General features: G+C 46.8%; 1 long non-coding RNA gene across 2 annotated transcripts in view; it reads right to left on the bottom strand.

The window, feature by feature from the left end:
• Positions 1-23,350, bottom strand: part of LOC118906243 — a 44,495-nt gene extending 21,145 nt beyond the window's left edge. The window contains exons 1-3 of one of the 2 annotated variants that reach the window (XR_005022453.1): positions 23,219-23,350; positions 16,751-16,986; positions 10,320-10,473 (exon numbers count right to left, since the gene is read on the bottom strand). This is a non-coding gene — a long non-coding RNA (uncharacterized LOC118906243). Of the gene's footprint in view, positions 1-10,319; positions 10,474-16,750; positions 16,987-23,218 lie in introns of those variants that run through there. The other variant, XR_005022454.1, reaches the window with a different exon arrangement.
• Positions 23,351-27,339: the final 3,989 nt, after the last annotated feature.

Below are 27,339 nucleotides of genomic sequence, written 5' to 3'. Positions count from 1 at the left end.
TAAAATGGTACAACCACTTTGGAAAATAGTTTGGACATTTCTTGTCATATTAAATATATACCTTCTATATGATCCAGCCGTTCAACACCTAGGTATTTACCCTGGGGAAATGAAAGCATATGTCCACAAAAGGCTTGTACTTGAGTTTTCTTAGTAGTTTTATTTGTAATCGTCAAAAACTGGAAACAATTCAAATATCCATCAAGAGGAGAATGGATAAACAAAGTTAGTATATATGTACAAGGGAACACTACTCAGCAATAAAAAGGAATGAACTATTGACACATGCAATAACATGGATGAACCTCAAAATAATTATGCTGAAAGAAGCCAGACCAAAAAAAAGGACATGCTGTCTGCTTCCATATATAAAATTCTAGAAAATGCAAATTAATCTATAGAGATGGAAAGCAGACAAATGGTTGCCTAGGAACGGAGGAGGGGAGAGTGAGGGATGGATTACCAAGGAGCACAAGGAAGATTTGGGGAGTGATAGACATATTCATTATCTTGATTATAGCATTGGTTTCATGGCTGTATACATATGTCAGAATTCATCAATTTGTATTGTTAAATATGTGCAGTTAATTGTATACCAATTATCATTCAATAAAGCCTTCAAAAAAAAAAAGAAAGAAGGAAAAACCCACCCCCTGCCATCAATAGGCAATACAGAGTCATGGCTAGAATGTGGGCTCTGGAGGCTTCTCTAGGTTTGGATTCAGGATCTGTGTATGACTTACTAGCTGTGTGACCTGGGCCAAATCATGTGATCTCTTTAAGCCTGGCTATCTTCACCTGTGAAATGGGATAATAATAGTGTTGTGAAGACAAAATTATCTAGAGTTTATAAAGTACTTGGAATAGCAGCTAAAGTATGGAAAATGTTGGCTATCGTCATCATCATCATCATCATCATTTGTAAAGCTGATGACTGAAATGCAAGGCAGACAGATACTAGAGATCAGTGTCCAGGTGGGTGGGTGGAAGGGAGTAGGTGAGAAGTCAAGAATTCAGGTTTGACAGGAATATCCAGAAGTCCCACCGCCCCAAGGAATGGTGTTGTGGTGCAACCTTCCGAGCAGCCACGTTTAGCAGGTCTAGAAGCTGCAGGGGAAAGAGAGACACGTGGACGCACCTGGATGAAAGCGTGCAGATAGAAAATACAGTTTCACAGACTTCGTGGGGGCCCTTTCAAATGTTCCTGAGTTTCTAGCCAACACTTTGTTGGTGCTACATTAGACACGGTGGAAGATAAACTCTTCTCCATCCCTCTTGCCCTGAAAGTGGTTTCCTGACATATCAGAGGGACCACCTTTCAGTGTTCCAATGTTTCCCAGTCAACCACCCCTTGTGGCTCACACCAGATCTGGGGTGCCACCCAAGAGAGTCAGCACTGCCTCAGCTTCTGTCTGGCCTGGACGATCAGAACACTCACCTAGTCCCTGCCCAGAAGAACAGCGGTAATGCCACCAGCAGCTGACCGCTCATGGTAAAGGCAGCAAAATCCGTAGAGAAATGCAAGGCTTAGGGGGAAACACTGAGCTGGTACTGGTGGAAGGTGAGGAGGGGAAATGGCTGGTTAGAAACTGGAGGAGATTTCTCCAGGATCCATCAGCGAGCCAAGTAAGCACAAAACCCCAAAACAAACAAAAAAACCATGAAATCAGCAGTCAGGGCCGTGGTGGGATCCAGCTGGCCAGAAGCCTGGGTCCAGGCAATTTCATTCTCTGGGAGAGGTTCCTGCAGGAGGAAGGAGGAAGGGAAAAGTGGGAGAAGGATCATCCTAATTAATAAATAGGTGAGCCAGGCCAGTGCGTCCATCTGATGCTGCATGGTAAAAGGGCGTCTCAGCTTGAAAGAACTGCAGCAAAGGACAAGGACTCTTAAGAGCTCACGGCTCAAAATCCGGCTGCACTGCTACGCTGGTTGCACTCCGTTCGCGTACACACACACACACACACACACACACGTCCCCTCCTCCACCCTCCTGCTCTGTGCCCCGATGACTGACCCCTTTAGGCTGCATCACCTGGATTCTGGATGGGTTTGGCCAATGGGAGCCACGGGAGGGATGGGAGAGCAGGAGAAATGAGAGTTGGGGTATTTCTTCCCTGTTCCCTCCTTGCTTTGGATCCTGGTACTAGCAGTGGCTGGGTCCCTCTGTGACTCTAGGCCGACCCCCATGGGTCCAGGTCTCACCCACCTCTGGCCCCACTCTTCCACTCCTTGATCCTTTAGGCTTGTGGGTGTTCAGAACATCTTGCGGTTGCTTGTCTCTGGGTAACTCAACAGTCTTGTTTGTCCCTTAACCCTGCCCTCACCTCTCGAATTGAAATCTCTTGGAACCATCTTTAGTGGATCCAGTTGTTAGCTGTGTAATAACTGGGGACAGTCGATCTCTGGGCTCCGCTTTCTCATCTGTGGGTGGGGATACTAGAGGCTGTGAGGACTTGGAGGTTAATGTACACGGTTAGCCACTGCTGTTATCCCAGGAGATGCGCCACTGGAGGACCCTCAGGACGTGGCTCTTGGATTCTGTAGGTCTCCTGGTCCCTTCTCCCGCTCCCCTCCCCACTAACAAGCCTTTTATCCCTTGGATAAACCCTGCTCACTCAGACTGAAGGAGAGAGGAACAACGTCCCTCTGGCTCCTCATCACACAGACCCAGAAAGGCAGGAGGAGCAGTCTGCCAGCCCAGCACATCAACCTCCCCCTGACAAAGGTCAGCCTGCCTGGAATAAGGAAGTACCCACAGCCAGGAAAGGTAAATCCGAACCCGAAAATACAGGAACTGAGCATTTCAGTCAACATGGGCCTGCAGCGTCCTTGCAGAGTGCTGTGTATGAGGCGATAAACCATTTAAATACTCTATTTTGGAACCCACAAGGTCTCCTTGAATGGCTTTTGAGAAGGTACTGCTAATAAGAGCTCCAGGAGGACTGAAGGGTGAGATGGGGACACCGTTGCCTTGAAGCTGCAGGTTTCCTCTGGGGGTGGAGGGAGGCTCCGTGGGAAGCACCAGAGCCTGGAGAGGATTCCATGAGGGGGGTACCCTTGGGGAAGACCCCAGGGTTCAGGCAGGCAGCTGGAATCACAGGTACTAAAGGCTAATTTTGTGTCCTCTGCAGAGTTGTGAGGAAGAGAGACATTACTTTTTGTAGTGGGCAGGCAGACAGAGGGCTATATTGTGGTGGTCAAATCATGGCACGGGTCCTGAGCTTAAATCCTGGCCCTGCCATTTGTTTGCTGTCTGACCTTGGCAAATGTACTTACCCTCTCTATGACTCAGTTTGATCACCTGTAAGATGGGGATGATAATAGTAATACTATGCCTGTCCTATTGAGTTTTTGATGATTAAATGAGATAACATATATTATGTTCTTAGCATGGGGCCAGCACAGGGTAAGTGCTCAAAAAATTAGTATTATCAAGAATGTTACCACCACTCCCATCTCTTCCCATCTACCCTTTTCCCAACTCCAGAGACAGCAGGGGTCCCTAGGGGATTAACACATAATAACTTGACACCTATTTTGGGGAAGGTGATACAGCAAAACAAATTCCAGGTCCAGATCAACTCTCACAGCCCAGCAGAGTCTAGAGGCTGCAGGAGGGAAAGGGCAGAAACTGGGGAGAGTAAAGCAGCCAATGCCAAGTGAACTACATGCAAACGGCCCACAACAGTGCCAATGGCTAGTGGTCCCTTTGGGGCAGTGCCTTAGGAACTCTTTGACACAGGACTGGCAAAACTGGACATGACTACACACTCCTTTGTAGAAGGCAAAATAGTCAGGAGAAGGTCTCCGTTTTGAAGACCCATAATCACCCATAAGAAATACAATCTGCTGATGTTAGAAAGAAAATGTGTAGCAAGAGAGAGGGTGGTGCCAAGGGAAGAGGCCAGCTGGTTCCCAAGAAGGTTCCCAAGGCCATAGCATCCCTTGATGACTTTTCCAGAGTCTGAGGCTATCCCTCATCAGGCTCCAAAACTTGATGTTGTCAACAGGCTGAGGGTGGATTGTCTTTTAGGGATAGACTAACATCAACCAGAGTAATAAAACACTGATATATAGACCAGAATGCTAATTCTTTCCTCCTTTCTTTCTTTTCTTCCTTTTTTCTTTCTTTCTTTCTCTCTTTCTTTTTCTTTCTTTCTTTCTTTTTCTTTCTTTCTTTCTTTCTTTCTTTCTTTCTCTTTCTTTCTTTCTCTCCTCTCTTTCTCTCTTTCTTACCTTCTTCCTAATATTTAATGAATACCTACTATGTGCTAGGCAGCTATAAATAAAAGTCTCTAATCTCATAGAACACACATTTTAGTTGGGAAGAAAAAAATAAACATCTATCAAGAGAATCAGAAAATAAGCCACAGACTGGGAGAAAATATTTACAAAAGATATATATGAAAAGGAATGTTAACCAAAATGTTCACAAAGAACTCTTAAAATTCAACAATAAGAAAACAAACAACTCGATTAAAAACTGGGGGAAAGATCTGAACAAATAGACACCTCACCACAGAAAATACAGTTGGCACATAAGCATGTGAAAAGATGCCCAACATCGTGTGTCATTGTGAGTTAAAACAGCAATGCGATACCTCTACACACCTATTAAGAATGGCCAAAATCTAAAACAATGACAACACTACACGCTGGTGAGGCTGCAGAGCAACAGACACTCACATTCATTGCTGGTGGGATTATATAATGGTACAGACACTCTGGAAGACAGTTTGACAGTTTCTTACAAATCTAAACATGCTCTTACTGCTCGATCCAGCAGTCAAACTTCTTGATATTTACCCAGAGGAGCTGAAAACTTATGTCCACACAAAAACCTGCACACAAATGTTTATAGAAGCTTTATTCATAATTGCCCAAATTTGGAAGCAACCAAGATGTTCTTCAGAAGGTGAATGAATAAATAAACTGTGGTACATCCAGACAATGGAATATTATTCAGCCATAAAAAAGAAGTGAGCTAATAAACCATGCAAAGACGTGGAGGAACCTTAAAGACGTATTACTAAGTGAAAGAAGCCCATCTGAAAAGGCCACACACTGTAAGATTCTAACCACATGACATTCTGGAAAAGGTAAAACTATAGCTATGGTAAAAAGATCAGAGGTTGCCAGGAGCAGGAGTTTGGGGGAAGCAGGGATAAATAGGCAGAGCACAGAGGATTTTTAGGGCAATAAAACTACTCTGTATGATACTATAATGTCGGATATATGCCATTACAAATTTGTCAAAACCCATAAAATGTACAACAAAAAGACTGAAGCCTCATGTAAACTATGGCCTTTGGTCAATAATGAGGAAACAAAGGTGTCACAGTGGGGCATGGGGGAGGTGCGGAGGGGAGGGCTTATGTGGGAACGTTCCATACCTTCAGCTCCATTTTGCTATGAACCCAAAACTGCTGTAAAAAATAGTCTGTTGATATTTTTAATCTATAAATAATTAATAGAGCATGTTAAGCCCCAGGGTTAGGTGTGGGGAATATGAGGAAGGGGGGCCACTTAGCTAAGGTAAGGCCACCTCCTCAGAGCCACGATCAGAGGTATTCCAGGCAAAGCGAACAGCAAGGGCGGGAGTCCTGAGTAAACTGCCCAGCAGACTGGGACCCCTGCCTCTACGGGCCTGCATCCCTTTTCTCACCAGGCACCCGGTGCAGGGAGGTGAGTTATAGGCAGAAGGCCGTGTGGTGAGCAAGGAGCCACAGCAAGGGAGGAAGGGACTCCAGGTAGTGACTGGCAGAAGGTTGCGACGGCCTCTTGCCAGCCCGGGCCTCTCCCTGCCCGGGGCCAGGATGTCTGTGGATTGAGGCTGCTCCCCACAGGCAGTGCTGGGGAGTCTGCCCCCTTGCCCCTGCTATCCACACATGTCCCCAGGTTGGTTAATGCAACTTAGTTGGCTACTGTTAAATCTTGCTTGGGCAAATTATCCAGATGATTTCACCTCTCTGTGTCTGTTTCCTCACCTACAAAATAAGGAGAATAAGAGCTAGCTTGCAGGGCTCTGGGGTGGAAATGAGGATTCAGTGAGGTAACCAAGCTATGTAAAGCCCCTTGAGCTTGATATTAGCCATTCAAGAGATGGTTAGTTTAACTGCTGTTATTCATATTATTTTGACTATTCTGGTGCAGCCTGTGAACCTTGTTAGCTCTTTAAGGAACAGCAGTAGAGCACAGGAATGGCCCACAGGGCATGGGCTCTGGGCATATGATCTGTATCAGGCAAGTTATTGAAACTCTCTGCCTCAGTTTACCCATCTGCATAATGGGGCTACTGATGGACCCTTAATGGAGTTGTTGTGAAGATGGAATGAGTTAATGCACATGAAGCTGTTAAAACAGCACCTGGCACATGGTGGGGGTCCAGATGTCCACTGTTGTTATATGTTGTGTAGATCATTTCCAAAGATGGCTGCAACAATCTCACCCATCCCACATGGAGTCTGTTTCCCTTCCCCTTGAATCTGGGCTGGTCCTAGGGTAGAAATGACATTCTGGGACTTCCGGGCCTTAACAGTCCTTGCAGCTTCCATTTTTGATTTCTAGGAAACTAGTTTTCATGGAAAGAAATCTGGGCTAACCTGTTGGAGAGGTCACATGGAGAGAGTGTGGAAGATAAGAAGCCACACAGGAAAGAACCAAGACGCCTCAGTAGATAGCCAGAACCCAGATATGTGAGTAAGGCCGTCTTGATTCTTAAGACGCCACGGCTGACCCCAGGGGAAGCAAAGGTGAGTGTTCCAGCCGAGCCGTGCCTAAATTCCTGCCTCAGAATCCTGAACAATCAAATGACCGTTCTTCTGTGCCGTTGGGTTTGGGGTGGTTTGCTACACAGCAATATGTTACAGCAATATGTATATATTTATATGTATATAAAATAACTAAATACATAAAACAGACACACACACATGACTGCATCCATCATGTGTTGATTTTCTAGTTTCATTCTCATAGGCCAACTTTATTCCCCAGTTCTTAACATCTCCTTTATATCTCACCTATACAATCAATGAGGGAGCTGATATTTTCTGGTAATGAATCAAAAGAGTGAAATAATCCAGAAAAGGTGAGAAGGTGTGGTCTCTGCTCTTGAGAAACTTAAAGTTAAAATGGCTTAAAAAAAAAAAAAAAAGTACCATGGAATACAGCATAAAAAACCCAATCCCTCACATTTGCACAATGTTTTGGCCTTTCTAGGAATCATCAGAAATCACATGATTTTCCTTCAAAGCATCTAAGAGCAAACAGTTAACACTGGCTGACCATTTCCTATTTGCCTGGCACTCATCCAAGCATTTACATGTTATCGTAATGAAACAAGTTGTACTTTCCAGAAATGGCTGCCATGGGACTTCCCTGGCAGTCCAGTGGTTAAGACTTCATACTTTCACTGCAGGGGGCACGGGTTCAATCCCTCGTCAGGGAACTTAGATCCCGCAGGCCACGCAGGGCGGCCAAAAAAAAAAACCCAACAAAAATGGTTGCCACAATACATCCCATCCTACATGCTCTTCTTATGACATGATGTTGCCTTTCCTCTCATTGAGGTGGGATCTGTGTCCCTTCCCTCGAACCTAGACGAGCCTTTGTGACTGCCTTGGCCAGGAGATCATGTCACAAGTGAAGCCAAATGATTTTCAAGTTTGTCATAAAAATGCCATGCCCTTCTGCCTTGCTCTCTTGTTTGGGAACCAGTTGCCATGCTGTGAGGAAGCCCAGGCCACATGAAAAGACGACATGTAGGTGTTTCAGCCAACAGGTCCATCTGGGATCCCAGCCAACAGGGCAGGTATGAACGGCCACACATGTGAGCGAGGAAACCTTTGAGATGATTCTAGCTCTAGCTCCAGCCAATGTCTGGCTGACACTGCATGAGAAACCCTGAGCAAGAACCACCTAGCTGAGACAGGGAATAATAAAATGATTGTTGTTTTAAGCCACAGAATTTTGAGGTGATTTGTTACACAGCAATAGATAACAAAGACACGTGGTTGTTTCGATGATGATTTGATTCCCTATATCCCCTACTGAAGCGTAAGCTAAAAGAAAATGGGAACTGAGCTCCTCTTATCCACGGCTGTATCCCTAGGATCTAGCAGAGAACACTCGCTCATTAAGAATTTGTTAAATGAAGGAACATGTCTTTGCTCTTGATTCTTACAAACCACTGGAAGAGGTCAGTAAGGTAGGCACTCTTATATTTGTAGATAAGGAAAACAGCGCAGAGACATCAAGTGACTTGCCTAAAGCTACACATCCAGCAACTGTAAGAATAAGACTAGATCCCTAGGACTTCCCTGGTGGCACAGTGGTTAAGAATCTGCCTGCCAATGCAGGGGACACGGGTTTGAGCCCTGGTCCAGGAAGATCCCACATGCTGCAGAGCAACTAAGCCCGTGCACCACAACTACTGAGCCTGCACTCTAGAGCCCGCGAACCAAAACTACTGAGCCTGCGTGCCACAACTACTGAAGCCTGCACGCCTATTGTGGAGTCTGTGCTCCACAATAAGAGAAGCCACAGCAATGAGAAGCCTGTGCATCACAATGAAGAGTAGCCCCCGCTCTCCGCAACTAGAGAAAGCCCATTCTCAGCAATGAAGACCCGATGCAGCGAAAAATAAATAAATAAATTAATTAATTAATTAATTTTAAAAAAAGACTAGATCCCTAGTCTCCTGACTCCTCCGACTGGTGTGCTTTCCCCTGTGCCATGCTGATGTCAAGCAGATCCCATGTACGTAGCTCTGTGTAACTGTCCTAAAGTGGGGTGGTACCCTGGAATGATGGCATCCAGATGAATCCAAGCCTGGCATCCTTCCTGGAACAGGTAGTCTTTACATTAGATGTTGAAGCAAGCATGGAATATGGCATGACTCTGAGAACTGAAGAGCAAATTCCAGGGGGAGAAGAAGCATTTTGAATGGCTTAGAGTCTAAGTGAACTGGGCACTTGTGGAGTTGGCAGTGGCTTTGCTAGTTAAAGAGAATGGGCATGAGAAGTCTGGGATGAGCAAAGATAGGGAATCAAGGGCTCTGGATTGGGGGGAGGGGGCTCCTCTACTGAGCTTGACATCTGCAGAAGCCCCGAGTTGTCCACCTTCTGGCCCAAAGTAACTGGCTATCCAAAGGGGGATGCTGGCCCCAGGAAGGGATCTCTGTTCCTAGAGCACCACAACCCAGATGAGGAAGATGGCATGACTCCATCCGTCCTGAATACAGAGGTGACAGACCAGGGCAGGGGAGAAATGCTCTGCGTTTTCCCCACTATTCCTTTTCTTCTAGGCTTCCTGAATTTGACAGTCTCCATTTTATTACCAATGGAGGGAAAAATGACAACTAGGATTTCTTTTGAATCTTGGCAACAGAGCTCAGGCTTTTATTAGCATGCAATAAAAATGGCATTGACCTCAGGAACAAATAAATTAAATCCTGGTTGGCTTGGAGTTTAACATCTTAGCCTTTCGAAGTTCATTTACCGAGTGATTTACTTCCTTAGCTCCTTTAACCCAGTATACTCAGCAGCTGACCTTCCAGTGGATGCCATTTATCTTACCTCAGTGATACAGATCACAGACAGACCTGAACATGGGTCTCAGAAGTGATTCATAAAGATTAAACATGTTTTAGACATGCACACCATGGAGCAGTGAGAGGCAGCTTGGGGGATAAGAGTGCTGGGGTGGTCTCAGGAGTCTGGGAGGCCAGTCCTGATTGTGACCGTGCCCTAAACTTCTTGAAGCCTCAATTTTTCCATCTGTCAAAATGGGAATTGTGTCATATTAGCATGGAGGACTACTCCCTAAAAATAAAATTCCATACTAAAGTATTTAACTTGTCTCCATAAGAACGTACTGCGTACTTTCCATGAAGAGATTGAGATCCCCAGTGGATTATACAATGGAGTCTCTGTTCTCAAGACTCCCTGTCTACTAAGGGAAATAAGACACATATAGAACAACAGCCAATAAAGGCTGGCAAGAGTAGCAGAATGAATTGGAGAGGCAATAAATGCTGTGATCAGTAAAGAAGGCTGCATGGAGGAGGTGAGACTTGATGTGGGCATTGAAGGTTAGGCAAAATGTAGGTGGACAGACAAGAGTCATATGGATTTAATGTACAGCAAAATCTGTAATACTTAGTTTATTATTACATAAACATGAGTATATTTACAGCCATAGTATATTCAAAATATGAAACTGCTATGTGGGTAGATTACTGTTTGTTTAAAACTATTTGCTACCCCCTCCTACACTGTCCCTTCCTGGTGCTCTTCCCTAGAGGAAGAGTATACCTCCTGCCCCACTGACGTCAGCGTTGAATGTGACTTCATTTCCCAATGGAAGTGATGTACATCATAAAGCTTTAAGAGCCATTGAGTGGTTCCTCATTGTTCTTTTCCTCTCCCAGAAGATAAACATGCCCCAGAGAGGTTCTGCCTCTATAGCCCGAGTCTAAGAATGAAGACATGGAACAGAGTTGAATAATGAACAAGTAATATGAGCAAGAAATAACCCTTTGTGATTGAGACTGCTTGTTACACAGAATAATTTAGTCTAAGCTGACCAATGCAAGCTTCATGCAGAAAAAGCTGACATCGTCAGTGTAAAATAAAACACGCACTCCTCCTGCATGTCTCTTATACATACTCTCAATGCTCCACTACAACACTGTTACACTTCTGACACCAGGTGTGTGGGTTTTCCGCCCATCAAACTATCCGGGTTTGCAGGGGAGGGATAAATTAGGAGTTTGGGATTAACATATACACACTACTAGATATTAAATAGATAACCAACAATGACCTACTGCATAGTACAAGGAACTATACTCCTATAAGGGAAAAGAATCTGAAAAAGAATATTTTATATATATATTATATATATATAATATATATATACACACACAGACATATATATAAAACTGAATCACTGTGCTGTATACCTGAAACTAACACAACATTGTAAATCAACTATGCTTCAAAAAATGTATACATATATATACATATACATATTTATATAAAAGATTTTAAAAAGCCAATTCTGTGACACCAGCCGGGTATCCTTCAATTTAATTGAATTCTGACACTATTTACCTGGAGATAGTATCAGATCCCACAGGTTAAAGGCTCAGTCCCACAGGATTGTCCCCCATCCCTTTTTCAGATACCAGTTGCAAGTCCAGGTTGTCACTGTGCTTCTGAATGACCAGCTATATAGATCAGATATTCCCACAACCCCTTCCTCAAGCTTGATTCATTTGCTAGAGAGGTTCACAGAACTCAGGAAAACATTTTACTTACTAGATCACTGGTTTATTATAAAAGGATATAACTCAGGAACAGACAGACGGAAGAGGTACACAGGGCAAGATACATGGGAAAGGGTACAGAGCCTCCCTGCTCTCTGGGGGGGCCACTCTCTCGAATCTCCACATGTTCACCAACCTGAATGGTCTCTGGACCCTGTCCTTTTGGGTCTTAAGGAGTTTTCTTTACAGAGGCACGATTGATTAAATTATTGATCATTGATGATTGAATTCAGTCTCCCCCAGAGGTGGAGGGGGAGCTAAGAGTTGCAACCCTCTAATCACATTGGTTCCCCTGGCAAACAGCCCCCATCATTAGGTTACCTATGGGCTTTCTAAAAGTCACCACATTAACATAAACTCAAAAGTGGTTGAAAGAGGCTTGTTATGAATAACAAAATGCACCTTTATCATTCTAATCACTTAGGAAATTTCAAGGTTTTTAAGGAGTTCTTAGACCAGAAAAGGAAGAAGAAGAAATATATATTTCTTATTATAAATCACAGTATCACGATTAGTTACTTATTGAGCACCTACACTGTATGAAGCCCCTCAAGAGGAGCTGGAAATAATAATGATGATTTTTTTTTTAATCAGTAGAAGTATTCATAACTACCCTTAGTATTGAACTTCACGGTTCACAGAACACTAGTGTACATTATCTCAGCCAGACCCAGGAGGTAGGTATTTTCCCCATTTTACAAATGAGGACAGCTGAAGTTCAAAGAGGTTAAAGGCTCACCCCAGTTCACACAGCCCAAATGTAGACCAGCCCCAGGCCAAGCTGGATCTTTGGACTCCCAATCCTGTGCTTTAAAAGCACCTATGATGGGACTTCCCTGGTGGCACCATGGTTAAGGCTCTGCCCTCCCAATGCAGGGGCCCCAGGGTCCATCCCTTGTCAGGGACCTAGATCCCACATGCATGCTGCAACTAAGAGTTCTCATGCCACAACTAATGAGCCCGCATGCCACAACTAAGAACCAGTGAAACCAAATAAATATATATATATATATATAAAGTAACAAACCTAGTTTAAAATGAAGAAAATATTTGATTCTAAAAACAAAACATAAAAAAAAGCACCTATGATGTACACACTGCTACGTTTAAAATAGATAACCAACAAGGACCTACTGTATAGCACAGGGAACTCTGCTCAATATTCTGTAATAACTTCAATGGGAAAAGAATTTGAAAAAGAATAGATACATGTATATGTATAACCAAATCACTCTGCTGTATACCTGAAACTAACACAACATTGTTAATCAACTATACTCCAATATAAAATAAAAATTAAAATGAAAGAAAAGAAAAGCACCTATGACCCAGTCCCTGGCCTGAGGGAGCTTAGAGCAAAGGTCGGAGTTGAGACCCGCCTCACAGGTGCTCCAGCACCACCAGGCAGCTTGGGCTAAAAGCCAGCCTAGCTCTCGGGACAGAGTTGCATCTGTCTCCAGGGGCCCTAGAGCTCAGCCAACAGCCCTGGGGCTACAGGCTTCCCTGGAAGATCTCCTTCCTCTCCAGTCCACTTTACAAGCTAATTCTGAAGGATTTACTTACCTTGGTGAGGGGGTCAAACCACTTCCTTGAAATGGTCCCCGCAACTGCCCCCTCCCTTCAGCCTGATTTATCTTCTGTGATAAGCTCTGGGGTTGGGATGCAAGGAGTGAGGGACTTAACATTAGAGGAAGGCAGAAAATGAAGGAAAGGAGAGAAGGGGGAACAAAGAATAAAGGAAAAAATAAACAAAATGAGTTCCCTACATGTAGCCTGGGAGGTTCCTACTGCTCTGAGGAAACGGAGGTCCTCTGCTCTCTTCCACTCCCGTACTACACCTTTACCTTTCTGGGGTCCTACACCTTGAGTGAGGCTCCCCAGTTACGAAATGCAGGACAGAAGTTGCAGAACTAAACCTGACAAGTGAGGCCAGCACCCAAGGAGGCTTGATATGAAAGTGTAAGTGCATCACCCACTGCTCTCACTCTCCCCTCCTGCACCCCACAGCCTCAGGGCTGGGCTTCACACTGTGGTTTGGTTTGACCAGAGCAGGTGACTGGGAACTATTAGGGTACTGCTGTTCCTCTCCTAGCTTCTGGGACCACCGACTGACGGATGAATGCTGGGGATCAGAGTGCCTTCCCCACTCAAATTTGACTCTCATTGGATTGCAGCCTCCTTTGGGCACAGCCTTTCATACATAATGAAAATGAGTTGAGTTCACATACACCCTGTTTTGAGCACTTATTATGTGCCACACACTGTTCTGAGTTCTTTACATGGAATTAACTCAATTAATAATCACCTCTCCTACTATTATCTCCATATTACAGATGAGAAAACTGAAAAATTCTGGTACTATCTGTAGTGAAATGATCAAAGGAGGTGTCCTTAAGACTCCTGAAGGAGCGTAGGAGATTGGAAGGACAAGACCTGAGCAAGTGTTTGGCGATCTGGTAAATAAAGGGCAAGATGGCTGGATGTCCTGAGCCAGCCCCTTTTTCTCCAGCGAAAAAGAAATTCAGCTGAGGGGGACTTCCCTGATGGTCCAGCAGTTAAGACTCCACCTTTCAATGCAGGGGGTGCAGGTTCGATCCCTGGTCGGGGAGCTAAGATCCCACATGCCTTGCGGCCAAAAAAACAAAACAGAAAACAGAAGCAATATTGTAACAAATTCAATAAAGACTTTAAAAAAAAAATGGTCCACATCAAAAAACTCTTAAAAAAAAAAAAAAAGAAATCCACCTGAGTGATGGGCTATCCAGAAAGAGTGTTGAATTAGGAGTTGGAGGACCTAGGACCCAAGTCAAAAACCTGTCGCTGATCAATAGAGTGACCTTGAACAAGTCATGTTACCTCACTGAGCCCAGGTTCCCTACCAGTGAAGTGGGAGCTGGAGATGGGGGGCCAGCTCACCTCCTTTGATCATTTCACTGCAGATAGTAATGGCCCCAGATTTGGTCAGTGTCCTCATCTGCAGTAGGGGTGGGAGTTATGACCTAAGGTTCAATGGTGCCTCTAATTGCTGGCTCTGAGCTCCGCAGAGCAGCTGGCAGTGACGTTCCTGGAAAATGAGCTAGAGGCTGCTACAGTTTGGCAATTTCCCTGAACAGCTGGTGTGGAGAGCAGGGAGGGCAGGACAACCTCTGAGACTCTGGCCAACTGCAGTGTATATTAAGGGCAACCCAGATGGCCGCTAGCCAACAACCCGTGCTGTGTAATTTGCAAGCCGTACTTTCTCCTTCTGAAGGTCTCTCTCTCCAGGATATGGGGAAGGAAGTCTGTCTCTTTCCACTTCTGCACCTGCCCACCTGAGCAAGGCCTCAGCCCGAGCCTCTATCGTCCCCTGGATCCCATGAGTCTCCTCCTTCCCTGAGGCCAATCTGTGGCCCCTCATGTGGGCTCCAGGACCACCATGCCTCCTTGAACAGGCTTTAGAGTAGGGGGTCAAAAGGAAAATCACGTTCTCCTGCCCCACCTTTGTTCCAAATGTGGCTACGGGCTCTTCTCTTGTTTTTTTTTTTAAGGCTGTAAGGTTAAGAAAACCGCTGAAGGCTTGGGGTTGACAAAAGAGAGTTAAAATTACAGAAGGAAAACAATTAAGTCAGAGATTGCCTATAGGCTCTCCTAGAGTCCACTGACCCATGGCCTGGGGTGCCCTGCATGCCTCCCCCTAGCCCCACACTGCCTTCAGGCCACCATCAGACTGCAGAGCTAACTCAACTCTCACAGGCAGGAGGGTCATTGGCCAGATCTCCCCTGCCTGGAGTTCAGGCCCCAACTCTGTTTTCCCCAAGAGAGAAGAGGAAAGCCTCTCCTCCACCAAGTGAAATTCTGCCATGATTGGTGGCTCTGTCTGCCCACTAGAAAGAGAGCCTTCTGTATTGGTATGCATAACCATTGCTTTCCTCTTGTCTCAACCTGTCCATGCCGGAATAATGCCAACCTTCCCTCTGCATAATCAAAAAGCCCAGTGTTTTTCCCAAAATAAAAAGCAGTCTATTCCCTTAGGTGGATTTCCTTTTGTCCTCTTGTTAAACAGAAAACAGCTGAGGCTTTGAAATTACTGTGTCCCCTGCTTCAAGCCTTCTAGATTGCAGAGTCGGATATGAGAGCACCCCATCACACAAGTCATAATCAGACATGAACAACCACATTTGGACCAGTCATGGTTGAAGGCAGAAGGTGCCCCGCAGCCTTCAGAAGCAGGTCCTTCTAAGAGTCAAGTTTTTAAACTAAGCATAGAATTAGAACGGCCTGCAAGCCTGTAGCACATGGCTTCAGCAGCCAGCAGGACCACATTACCCCTGTGTTTATTTTTTTTTTAAAAAGGCATTGACCTATGAATAAACAGCACTTGACATTGAAAATTGCCACTTAAATACCCAGCTCCTCTGCCAGATTACAGCAGCCTTAGGAGCTCTTCCAAATTGTCACCTAGCATGAATATGACAGCAAACAATGCTTTAAAAGTAAGTAATCTGCTCTATAATTATTTTAGCTGCTGCAACTGCCAACCAGCAGGATCACTTATGAGAAAGGATGCAGTCGTCCCTTATTAAAAATGCATGAATATACAGTCTCTTGATTGTGGAAATAATCAGCAGACTATCTAATGCAACAAGACTTAGCCACAGAAGAATTAATTAGGGTGAAATTGATTAAGGAGAAGAGGGTAAAAATCTATCTGTGATGATTCAGGCTCCGATTAAACTCAAGCATTAATTCTCACATTCTTTTCAAATTAAGAGCCTCATCTAAATACTCTGCATTAATATTCCAACATACTCTGCTCTCCCTTAACCAAAGAGAAACACAGACGTTTCTAATGAAAGCTGAAGATCCTGCTCTTGTTACCCATCAAGCCACTGTCATCAAGATTTCAGGGGCTTGGAGCTTTTATTATTTAAATAAAAGACAGCTGGGGACGGGTAGTGAACTCCCCAAATTCATTGTGGTCTGGAGCGCTTAGGACTTTCGTTGGGAGATTTTCTTAAAAGCTAAAGGCAGCATACAACACAACTAATTATATGATAGCTGCCAGAATTCTCTTTGTCTTGCGGTAACCTGCTTTGGTACAGATAAGGGGGCCTTGAAGGGGTCATATATTCCATCCCTCTCCCTGAGACAGAGCTGTGTCAAACCAGAGATCCATCCGTAATTATCTGCCATCTCCTGAGAGGCCGCCGGGCACCGGGGTTCCACAACTCCCTTGGTAACGCGATCAGGCAGCTAATACATTCCCAGATCCTGCTCGCCCTCCTCCTCTTCCCCCAGCAGCCATTTGAAGGATGTGAGGAGAAGCTTCCCGCATCATTGATTTTTCTCTTTTCACCTTTCTTCCATTAGGAGCCCGCTCCGTGCTTCCGCTCTCCCTGTCCAAACCTCCAAACAGTGCTTCGGTTTCACAGGGTCACTGACCTTTCCGTGCTCCTCCAACGACTGCTATCTTTGCAGCTCTGCTTCCACCTGCCGCCTTGCCTTTGGTCCCATGGGCGTTATGGTTGAGTACATCCTTTGTCCGAGCCGGAACTCGAGGCTGAGAAGCATCCCAGACGGTTCGGAGCAGTCCCTCTGCCTGGGATGCATGCCCTCAGCACCATCCGGGGGACCCGCTGGCCCAGGTGCTCCGAGATGGAGGGCTCCGGGTTGCCAGCCTTATCAGAGACATGTGGGGAGACAGAAGTAACGCAATTTCAAGCCCTTTGTTTGGCCTGAATAAGATCTGGTTTTCCTCTTTCGCAGCCCTGGGAGATAGTCATGGTTCCCATTTCACTCAGGAGACGGAGCTGCTTACAGAGGCCTTCAAGCAGGGTCTTCCCCCACCGTGGGGAATCCAGCCAGGTCCCCTTGGGGAGTTTACCAAGCATCACCCAGGGGAGAGGGCGGTCCAGACAGGGAGCAGCCTAAGGGGATCTGGGAACAGCGTGAATGTGGCAGGTTTCCCCTCCCTGGGCCTACAAGGGAGATCCCATTTACATTTACGATAAAATATCCACGGTGACCCTCTCCCCACACAGCCCTACTTGCTGGTCTCAACTGCTTCTAGCATAGCTGGGCAGATGTCGGTGGAGGAATCTGGGGTAGGTCACCAAGGAGCTACAGGACTACTATTACTGAGAGCCTCAGGGAGAAGTCCAGTTACTCAGGGCTGCAGCCATACTATTCTGCAACCTGGCTCCACTGCCCACACCTCCAGGTCCAGGTTCACCACAGGTGACTTTGAACAACAAAGGAGGAAAATGGCAAGGTGGCCAGGCCCTGCCTCCTCTCAGAAAGCTCCTGCACGTCTATGTAAATTCCTGGATGCAAATTGTTACAGGGGGCGGGAGGGGCAGAGACCCCCAAAGCAGCCCAGCCCCAAATGCAAATAGTTATGGGGGAGGGGAGGGATGGTCACCCTAACAACATCTATCCACAGAGCCTGGAATCCCAGACTCAACGGAAGTGGCCATGCCCTGCATGAAAACTGCTACGGCCGGAGCCCAGCTTCTCCGTCCTCTTTCTCCCCTACAGCCTCTCTTTCACACCATTCTTCTCCCAAATTTCCTTCAATTCGATTATTAGCAACCTGGTTCTGAGGACCTACCTGGGACTTGAACCTTGTCCTAGGAACTGAGGAGGATGCAAGAGATAAAGATGGGATCCCTGCCCTCGAGAATCTCACAGGTTGGCAGGAGAATGACGTTAACTCAACCAAAGCAAGTGAAAACCATAGTAGATAGTGTATCATAAAGTATTAAATCAGGTGCCACCAATTTCACATTGAATGAAATCAGAGAAAGAGAGCAACCCTTGAGACATGGGCCGGGGTGATCAGGAAGGCTCCTGGGAATAGGCGGGACTTGAAGCTGAATTGGCATCACATGGATTGAGGGGAGAGAGGAAGGATTCCAGGGAAGCATGGGTCTGCGCAAAGGCCCAGGCTGGAGGGCAGGTTAGGGAACCCTTCGGCCTGGCTGGAGGGGAAGGTTATGCTGGGGAGTAAGAGCAGCCAAGCTTTGCAGGCCTTGAATGCCAGCTCTAGAGGTTTGGGTTTTAGCCTAGACTGTCAGATCTCAAACTTTGGTGCGCTGCAGTGCTGCCTGCGGTGCTGGTTAAAATAAGGTTCCCAGGCCCTGGCCCTTTATGTATGGGGCATTTTAAACAAGCATCCTAGGTGACTCTGATAGTGGCCCACAGGCGAGGTGGCTGCAGGTCCTCTTCTCGGCATTTTGTCCCTCCTGTGGGTAAAGATGGGCTTTGTTAGCACCATGGAAACCATGGGGCTACAGAGGATTCCCAGCTTCTGTGAGGATGTTGATCCTTGTCTCCTAGGACCCTGGAGGCTGGGGCAGTGGATTATTTTGACTACACAGTAGCCAGAGGAAAAGCAGTCCTGATGAACAACAAAATAGAAGAGTTACACCTGTAGAACAGTGGAGAAGCTACCTTAGATCCTGGGACCCTGTGGGCCCCTTCTTAAGCTATCCCACTGAATAAAAAGTGGAGCCAACAAAGAAATGTTTGGTGGAGATATTTTTTATATAATAAAGGTGTTCAGCTCTAGGTTTCTTTCAATAGCTATCGCCCCTCCTCATTGTAACATGCATTGGGTCCCAGATCTGCCCTTTAATTCATGGATTTTGTGGCAAGTTACTGGCCCTCCCTATTAAACCTATTTGCTCAACTTCTCAATTTTTACTGGGAAATTTTCAAACCTAGAGAAAACTTGAAAAGATAATGCAGGAAAACCTATAAATCTTTCATCTAGACTTACTAAGTGTTAACATTGTCATTTGGGTTTTTTTTCTATCTTTATACAAGTATATAAATATGTATATAAATATATACATATTTATATACTATATATCTATATATACACTTTCTTTTTGCAAAAGCATTTAAAATTCACAGATATCCTGACACTTCATCCCAAACACTTAAGAACCATTCCTCCAATAGTTCCTCCTATAAGCACAATATCCTTATCACACCTAAGAAATTTAACATTGATACAGTAATATTAGCTTATAGAACATATTTAAATTTCTTTGATTCTCCCAAAATATCCTTTATGGCTTTTTAAAAAAAAATCCAGGATACAATCAAGATTCACACAGTATATTTAATTGTCATGTCTCTATAGTTTCCTTTAATCTAGAACAGTCTCCCTGCCTTTGTTGTTGTTGTTTATGACACTGGCATCTTTAAAGAGTCTTAAAAAATGTCCCACAAACTGGATTTGTCTGATTTGATCCAGGCTAAATATTCCGAGGCAAGAATATACTACGAAGGTGAGGCGGTGTCCTTCCCGTGGCGTGCCATGGTGTCAGGAGTCACACCATGTCTGTTTGTTCCATTGGTGATGATGAGAAGTTGGATCACTTAGTGAAGGTGTGCACTGGACATTTTGACACCTGGTTTCATCTAAGTAAGCACCGCGCAGATCTTATTGATCAGTTCAGCCGGATTATAAAGTGCTCGAGGGCAAGAACTGAGTCTTCTCCTTTGGAAAATAATACTTTACAGCTTACCAGACCCTTTCATATAGATTATCCTATTTCCTCTTCAGACACACTGATGGAGAGATTTTTACTCCCATTTACAGGAGCGCAAAATTTCACAGTGCTTGGGAACCCTGACGTGGAATCCCAGACCTACCCTTTAGTTAATGGGGTTTATGGCAAGTTACTTAACCTCTCTTTTAATTCTCTGTTTGCTCAACTCTAAGATGGGGATAATAATATCTTCCTCCCAGAGTTGTTGTGGGGACTAAATGAGGGTACCAAAAAGAAAATGTTCGACATAGGTCTTAGCACATAAAGAATGCTCAAAAAAATGAAAGTGTTGTATGGATAGAGCTAAACACATCACACACACAAACACTCAACATGCGTGTCTACACCAATACTCGGGGAGGTAAAGGTCTGCCTTGTGGTCACTTGGCTGAGCAAAGAGCAGAGCCCAGATTCAAGCCCCATCCCCCTGACTCCAAATCCAAATTGTATCCCCATTCTCCACACACCATCCTGCGGCAATGCGCTAGCCAGCACCGCCACCTAGGAACCATAGGATCAAAATCATACAAGTAGTGTGTGAAAACTAGACTTGATTTCAAACATCTTATTCACACCTAATTTCAAGATGCATGCAGCCAGGCACTATTGCTCTGATCATACAGGGTTGGCCAAGGGCCCCTCACTGATGCCCCTTCTTCTGCCATGTATGGCCTTCAGCTCATCGCTGTGCCACTTGGCAATCTCACAACATCCCCAAACTCACCACATTGAACAGCAGTCACCGTACTCCCAGATGCAGCGCACTGTGGCTGGAGATCACTGTGTGTTTAACCAAAAAGTTTCGCCTGCCCTGCCCCTGCAGAGTAATTGGTCTAGAGTAGGGGCAAGACTGGAGAATTGTCCTTGGTTAAAGTGGGGAGGCTTTAGGGTTCCAAGCCAGGCAGAGGTCCCTGAAAGTCCCCTATTGTTTTCACTGGAAATTCCCATTCCTTCTCTCTACCCCAGCCCCAATCCCAGTCTACAGAGGGGAAAGCCACAGCAGCAGCAAACCATCATTTTGAGCCAAAGGTCTTTATCCCATATGAACTAGGATGCGTCCAGTTAAGAACTAATCCCACCTGGCTGGGATGGTGAAGTGTGTGTTTGCTGTTCAGATGTGTGTTTGGGATCCAGGGGAGGGAAAGATCACTTCTAATGAAGATTTCATGGAGATGGTGGGCCTTGGGGAAGAGTGGGTTGGAGCTGGCTAGGAAGGAGGAGGAGGAGGAAGGGTAGTCCTTATTTGTGGGGGGTGACGCTTGGGGCACAGAGCATCAGGAAAGGCACAGAGGTAGGATAACAAAGGACCTGGTCTGGGGATCGAGGGCAGGTGTGTGCAGGGGAAGAGTGGGAGACAGGCACTGAGCAGGCGCGAGGCCCTCCCTTTCAGGCGCAGAGCAGACCGTGGCTGTGGAGCGGCTGAATATTTCATTGATGGAAAATTGGATGTGGCTGTAGTGCCTGGGATGCAGATTCTGATTTCATGGCCAGTGTACCCAGATGGCTGATTAGGCCATCTCCTAATGGAGGGGGAGACACCGGCCCCCACCTCCCCCAAATTTCCCAGCCCAGGAGGGCACAGATACTGACCTTCCTTCCCAACACCTCTAGACCCACCTTGGTTCCAATTACTCAACAGACATTATTTAGCACCTACTGTGTGCCAAGCATCATGTTAAGCACAAAGAAGACACAGATGTCTCTGCCCTGGGTGGCAGCTTGGGGACACAGACCCTCTAACAGGTCTCTAACTGTGGGAAGAACAAAGCACTGTGGAGTCCTGAGGGTGATTCAATTCCCTGGGCCTGAGACTTCACAGAGGACTGGCCCCCTGTGCTGATAGGTTCCCTAGACAGAGAGGAAGGGAAAGAATGCTAACCAGCATTTAGCGAGGACTTCATTTTGGCAAAGCACCGTGCTAGGAGTTTGTTCTATACTACAGCCTTCAATCCTCACAGTCATTGTAAAAATAGATATGATAATTCCTAATTGTGTACACAAAAGGCATTTCTGGTGGGAACATGCACAGGAACACACGCGAAAGAACTTGGGAATATGGGGACCATTTAGCAATTTGGAGAGGCTGAAGCATTGGAGGCTTAAGGGGAGGCTGGCAAGAAATGAGCCTAGGAAGTCAGACTGAGGCTTTTCACGTCAGGATAACAAATCTGGACTTTATCCACTTGGCCGTGGAAAGTCTCTGAAGAGTAATGAAGAGGACAGTGCCAAATGTCCCACTAACTCTTTCTGCACTGATGGCCTCCCTGGTCCTGGTCTCCTCTCCAAATCCTAACCACTGCTCCTCATATCAACAGATACTGACTGTACACCTCGACTGTGGGCCAGGCGCTGTGCTGGGTGCTGGGCATGTGGCAGTGAACAAGACAAGGCCTAACAGAAGAGGGGGTAGTAAAGGGAGAGAGACAATAAGACAATACCTAGTAAACAAATACACAAATAAATAAAAGATCATGATAGGTGCTATGACAAAAATAAAACACATAAAGGGGACAGAGAGAGTTGGGGGCGGGGAGGGGAGGCTGCTTCTAGTAGTTTTCTCTCCTGTCCATGGAGCTCCGGTTGTTATGGGGAACAGGGGTCTTAGAACTGGAAACTGGGGGTGGGGGTCGATTTCCCCCATTGCAAATTCTCTTCTGAAAGGAAGTTAAGTTCTTAGAGAACGATGGTCCATGCTTCCAACATTCCTGGGCCACTGATGCTGCCTCTCCCCAAGACCCAGGCAAAGAGCACCTAACTTTATAAACCAGCGAGAGGCGTGGGCTGGGGCAGCCAGAGGGAGCAGTCCCTGAATCCCCGAGCTGGAAAGGAGGACCGCAGAGACCACGTAGAACAGATGGTAGATGTTTGGAACCCACTTCCAGAGATGGGTTTCTTTCCCTTCACCCATGAGCCGCTACAGAATTTCATCTTCTTGGTAGCCAACAGGGTTCTTCTTTCTCTGAACTGACCCCTCTGCTTCAGGGCCCAGTCTTGGCCATTCCTCACAGGCAGGGAGAAGACAGACTTAAACCCAGGCCAGTGGTCCTCAGAGAAACCAGGTCAGCCTGAGTCATCTCTTCACAAGCTCACAAAATCCTGAGGCCTTTCAACATCTCTGATTACCCGCCCTTGGTGGCCAGATCGATGTTTGTCCTGAGCGTGAGGGAGGAGTACATGGGATACTGGCGGGGGGGTGGGAGGGGGAGCTTGTCATGCCCCAGTTTCTGGAACATGGAGCTGGAAAAGCCGGGAGGCCTATGGTGTGGACCTAGAAAGCCCAAAGAGGGGCCCTCAAAAATGAGCCGAGTGTCAGAACTGGAACAGACATGATGGGACGGGGACTACATACCTGAAGGGGATGGCAAGCAGGTCAGACTGGTGGGGCTGGGTCCCAAGCAGGGCCATCCAGGAAGGAGATTGGGAAACCAGCAGGTGCTAGGCTAGGCTTGGAACAAGAGCCTAGCTCATGACTGCATCAACCTGGAGGGAGGAGGGAACAAGAGGGAAGGGTGAGGATGGGCCCTGGATAGCCTGCGGCCCCGAGACTGTGTCGGGGTCTGGGCTAAAGTTAAGACATGCTCCTAAATACAGAGAAGGAGGCAATCCATGTTGGCCATCAGTGTCTTCCATCCCTCAAAATAATCCCGCTGGGTCTGGTCTTATCACAGCACTTTTGCCCTCCTGCTTCCCTCAGGAAGTCATGGAAACAATCTGGGGCCCTGGAAAATAATTTGGTAGCTCCCTCACATGCTTAGAGGACCTCTTTCCACCTTTCCACTCTCCCTGGGGGATTTCCTAAAGCCCAGCCTTCTGAGAGCTGACAAGAAAGGAGAGCGTTTTCTTGATTTCACAGAGCAGAGCATTACGCCTACCTACCAAAGCTCAAGATGATGCAGAATTTGAGGCCGTGTGTGTGAAAGAGTGCAAATCCATCCTCACAATTTTTCTGAGACTCCATCTCAAGCATCCTTAGGCTGAATAATGAGGAATTCAGCACTCTTCCCTACCCCCTTCTCTCTCTCTCTCTACACACACACACACACACACACACATGCCCTCCCCCGCACCCATCTCAGAATCTTCTCTTTTTTCTGCCGCAGTCTCTGCTTCCTTCTCCTCCTTCCCACCTCCCATCTCAGCAGGAACACACCAGGACCAGCAGCCTCCCAACCACAGGAACAGGTTTCTCAGAAGGAGTAGTTAATGCAGACCTGACCACAAAGTCAGAGCTGCCCTAAGCCCACGTCTCAGTCTCACCACGTTTAATGTAACCCAAGGAATGATGCAATTGCATCTTTCAGCTTTTACCCAAACAGGGCCTCGGGTTGCCCCGGGGAGCTGGCTCTGCTGCTGTTTTAGGAGCCAGCCTCACTTCTTATGGGAGGAGCTGCTTGGTCTCTTCCCAGGGATCAGCTGCTCCCATGGGCTTGGGAAGGGCACTTATAAAATGGGGATTCATAAACAGGCTGCAGAGGGTCCCCAAACTGAATGCATATGTGTGCGTATGTGCATTTTTCCTGGGGACAAAGATCTGTTAGTTCTGTCTGATTCTCAAAGGAATCAGAGACCCTCCGAATGCTTTTACTAGTCTGGGGCAATAGGTAAAACAAAGAATTGAAATTTGCCTCCTCTCATTTCGCTCCCCAATGCGTGTGAGTTTTATGCAATTCCTCATCTAAAAGGGAAGCCTGAGCCCATGGAAGTCGGGGGCTGAACATCCTGAATATACAGTTCTTTGGATAGTCACCAAAAGAAGATCTGAGCAGGAGACATGAGCAGGTCACCTTCAGGGAGGAGACTCTTGAGCTGTCTGGAGTGAGGGGACCAGGAATGAGGAGGATTGGCGGCCTTGAACCCCACAAGGAGAGGCCAGAGAAACTTTCTGGGATGCAGTCCAGGCTCTGCCTCGAAAATGCAGCTCCAAAAGAGATGCTGTGCAGATTCCAAGCTGCCAAATCCCGGAGGCCCTATTGGACAACCCAACCTCCATCAACCCAGATGGTACTGGGCATCCTGGGCCCTACCCCCCAAGATCAGGAGCCCAAAGTGCAGGGCCACTGCAGAGTCAGACCTGAGAAGCTGAACACCAAGCCCCAGGTTCCCTGACCTCCCACGGGAGGGGTAAGAGAGAATGGGGGCCTCCACCCATCCACTCACCAGCCTCTGAATCTCTTTAGTCCTTGGCATTGGTAATTAACAGCCGGGAAGTTATGCATCAACCTCAGCAAGCTAATGTGGTGGGAGCTCCCTCCTGACAGCAGAGCTAATAAGAAATTTGCTAATGCAACTGATCACTTTAAAAAGCCATATGTCAGCGGGGATGAGTGCTTCTTTGCAGCAGCTAGTCTAATTGTCAGAACAGAGCAGCGAGCTGCTCTCCGAAGGGTGTGAGGATGATGTCTTCACTGAATCAATGGTGCAATGCAGCAGGCAGGGACTGGGAGGAGGGGGTGTGGTGCTGAGCACGAGGCCCCCAGCTCTTGCGGCTCCCAGGAAGCCAGTCTCTGCAGGCCTGTTCTAAGGACCTGTTAAGAGCCCTGAGCTGCAGCCCCTGCTGGAAGCTGCACTTGCAGTCTCTCAGTTTATGCCGCAGTATTAAAATAAGAAACAGCTCTGTCTGCAGTGACAGCTGATCTCAGCCTCAGCCAGTGAGTGTCAACACTCCAGACCCCACTCAGGCTTCTGCTGGGGGCAGGGCTGATACCTCCAGCTAATTTGCTTTTTCTCTCCCAGACCCCGCAATGACTCCATCCACCAGTCCTGAGTCAGATGCAGACAAAGATTGAAAATCCAGCTCAGGGGACTTCCCTGGTGGCGCAGTGATTGAGAATCCGTCTGCCAATGCAGGGGACACAGGTTCGAGCCCTGGTCTGGGAAGATCCCACATGCCACAGAGCAACTAAGCCCGTGCACCACAACTGCTGAGCCCGTGTGCCGCAACTACCAAAGCCTGCACACCTAGAGCCCATGCCCCGCAACAAGAGAAGCCACCACAATGAGAAGCCCGCGCACCGCAACGAGGAGTAGCCCCCTATCGCCGCAGCTAGAGAAAGCCCATGGGGCTTCCCTGGTGGCGCAGTGGTTGAGAATCTGCCTGCCAATGCAGGGGACACGGGTTCGAGCCCTGGTCTGGGAAAATCCCACATGCCGTGGAGCAACTAAGCCCGTGCGCCACAACTACTGAGCCTGCGTGTCTGGAGCCTGTGCTCCGCAACGAGAGGCCGCGATAGTGAGAGGCCCGCGCACCGCGATGAAGAGTGGCGCCCGCTTGCCGCAACTAGAGAAAGCCCTCGCACAGAAACGAAGACCCAACACAGCCAAAAAAATAAATAAATAAATAAATTAATTAATTAAAAAAAAAAAAAAAAGAAAGCCCATGTGCAGCAGCAAAGACCCAACGCAGGCAAAAATAAAAATAAATAAATAAATAAATTTATTTAAAAAAAAAGAAATCCACCTCAGGCCCACCAAAGTCTGCTCCCAGTTGAGACAAAAGGCAACTTGCTCTGAATGCCTGGTGTTTGACAAAAACAAAGAATGTTTTCCAGAAGGGGGAGAAACCTCTGCCGTGGGATTTTGCTTCCAACACTCACTCCAAACCATTTGCCCTCAAGCAAATCCATAGAGAAGCAAGAGAATCAAGTGACCTCTGTGGGAATGGAGCTCAGGGCTACCAGGAACGCTGTTGGAGGGATTAAGGATGTCCCCGTGTCTGGATCCCCACTGCTTTCTGGAATAGTCCTCACTCTCAGTTATCCGTGGGAATGAGGGGAGGGTGGGGAGAGGGATGAGGGAGGACAGGCCACCAACATGCAGAGAAACATCACACCCAGTCTCGATCAGTTCAGCTTTCCTCTGAACCACATGTTGATCCTGATTGTTCCCCATCCTTTACATTAATGCTTTGAATTTTGGGTGGAGACAAAGAAGACAAAGCACAAGGACGCAGGTCATAACCAGTGTGTGTACCACACCCAGTAACCCAGAGGAGCCTAGTTCCATGTGTCGGCAGTGCCTGACGCAGCAGGCTGCCTTCCTACTCAAGACCTTCCTGGGCCTGATGACTCCCCTAGCCTCTGGGGTGAGGGCGAGGCCAGGTACCAGGAACTGGTGCAAATTTCTTTATGAGTCTCATCTGTAGGAGAGGAGGTTTTGCAACAAGGCCTCCCAATGAGTTGAAGCCACCTGTGCGTCTGTGAGCAAACTGAAGGCAGTGGGCAGTGGGCAACTCCTCTGGCTTCCCGGAATGCCCTGTCCAGCACCGGGGCAGAGCAGCCAGAGCGGCTTGGGGTCTGAGCAGCACAGCCTCCAAGCCCTGGTCCAGGGGCTCAGCGGCCAAGGATACAGGAACAAAGAGGACCATCCTCTGGACCTGCTCGAGCTGAGGGTCCCAGGGGCCCCTTTATGTGCCCTTGAAAAGGTACTTTAATATCTAAAGTCCTATCCTCTTATTAAAACAAATTTTTTAAA

This window comes from Balaenoptera musculus, chromosome 13, assembly GCF_009873245.2.
Source record: "Balaenoptera musculus isolate JJ_BM4_2016_0621 chromosome 13, mBalMus1.pri.v3, whole genome shotgun sequence".
NCBI classification, from domain to species: domain Eukaryota; kingdom Metazoa; phylum Chordata; class Mammalia; order Artiodactyla; family Balaenopteridae; genus Balaenoptera; species Balaenoptera musculus.
Note: the sequence above shows the minus strand (reverse complement) of the source record. Positions and strands in the feature narration are given on the sequence as shown.